Here is a 1,672-nt window from a genome sequence, read left to right as displayed (position 1 = left end):
ATGATTTAGGTCTACTGCATGACACAAAACAATTTCTTTCCCAAAACTTTGAAATGAAGGATTTAGGTGAAGCTTCTTATGTCTTAGGCATTGAGATCCATAGAGACAGGTCTCAAAAGATGTTAGGTCTGTGTCATTAAGCCTATATTAAAAGAGTTTTGGAAAAAATCAGAATGCATGAATGTACACCCAATGCAGCACCCATATTGAAGGGTGATACATTCAATTTAAGTCAATGTCTGAAAAATGTTTTGGAAAAGAACGAAATGGAAAGTATTCCTTATGCATCTGCTGTTGGCAATTTAATGTATGCACAGGTTTGTTTAAGACCAAACATTGCATATGAAGTAGGAATGTTAGGAAGATATCAAAGTAATCCGGGAATGGAACACTGGAAGGCTGCTAAAAAGGTTATGAGATATTTACAAGGAACCAAGAATCATATGCTGACTTATAAGAATGTAGATTATCTAGAAGTGGTTGGATATTCTAACTCAGACTTTGCAGGTTGTAAAGACTCTAGAAAGTCCACTTTAGGATATGTCTTTATGTTGGCAGGAGGTGCTATATCAAGGAAGAGCACCAAACAGACAATAATTGCATCCTCTACTATGGAGGCAAAGTTCATAGCATGCTTTGAAGCGACTTCACAGGCAAAATGGTTAAGAAATTTTATCACAGGGCTTCAAGTTGTGGATTCAATATCCAAGCTGTTACGAATTTACTGTGATAATTTGGCAGCAGTTTTCTTTTCTAAGAATAACAAAAGTGGGAGCAGAACCAAATATATTGACATAAAGTATCTTGTTGTCAAAGAGAGAATTAAGGAACAAGAAGTTTCTATAGAGCATACAAGTACAGCTTCTATGATTGCAGATCCCATGACGAAAGGGCTCTCAATAAAGACATTTTCGAAACATGTAGAGAGCATGGGATTAGTGAGCTCATTTTCTGCGTGATTAAATTCTTGTTATTTAGAGTACTTGTTCATTGTCAAAACAATGTTTATTTTTGTGCACATAAAGTATTTGCTCCAATACAGTTAGACCTAGAATAACTTATTGGAAGTTATTCATAAAGAATTATGCCATATACAGATTTTATTTTTGAAAGATTCATACATTGTAATACATGGAAGGAAATGTTGATATAATAACATAACCGCCATGATTCATGTATTGTATCTCTCTTTAAAGCGAAACTAAAGCTTTAGTAGTTTTCAATTTGGCCATATACAATTTTAGTTACCCCAATGATTTTAAAATGTGTCATGTGAGCTAAGTGGGAGAATATTAGAATTAATCTTCTATCAGGAGACTTAAGGTGGCCCACATGTCACATATATTATATGTATATAGTATATTATATATAGTTTTTATTAAACTAAAAACATTGGGTAATTAAAGTACAGTTAAGTACTAAAAGTAAAAAGTGTTTTATTTTCACCAAGTGTTGTCTCCCTTGATGCAAGGAAGCAACGTAAGATAAATGGATAGCGGTCTTGGCCTATATAAAACCCAAGTCTATGATATCCATCGATCACATCTTTAATGTGAAAAACATATAGGCCAAAAATCCTTATCTATCACTCTCCAACAAAGTGAGGGTTCTAAGATTGTGAATTGAGGGTTCTGAGATTGTGAATTCAGCAAACATTCAACGAGTATTCAAT

The 1,672-nt window shown here is 33.7% G+C and overlaps 1 pseudogene; it reads left to right on the top strand.

Moving 5' to 3' along the window:
- The first annotated feature begins 266 nt into the window (after positions 1-266).
- LOC148583395 (secreted RxLR effector protein 161 pseudogene) lies at positions 267-959 on the top strand (annotated as a pseudogene).
- The last annotated feature ends 713 nt before the right edge of the window (positions 960-1,672 follow it).

This window comes from Corylus avellana, chromosome 10, assembly GCF_965113065.1.
Source record: "Corylus avellana chromosome 10, dhCorAvel1.hap1.2, whole genome shotgun sequence".
NCBI classification, from domain to species: Eukaryota; Viridiplantae; Streptophyta; class Magnoliopsida; order Fagales; family Betulaceae; genus Corylus; species Corylus avellana.
This window is presented reverse-complemented; position numbering and strand designations above follow the sequence as displayed.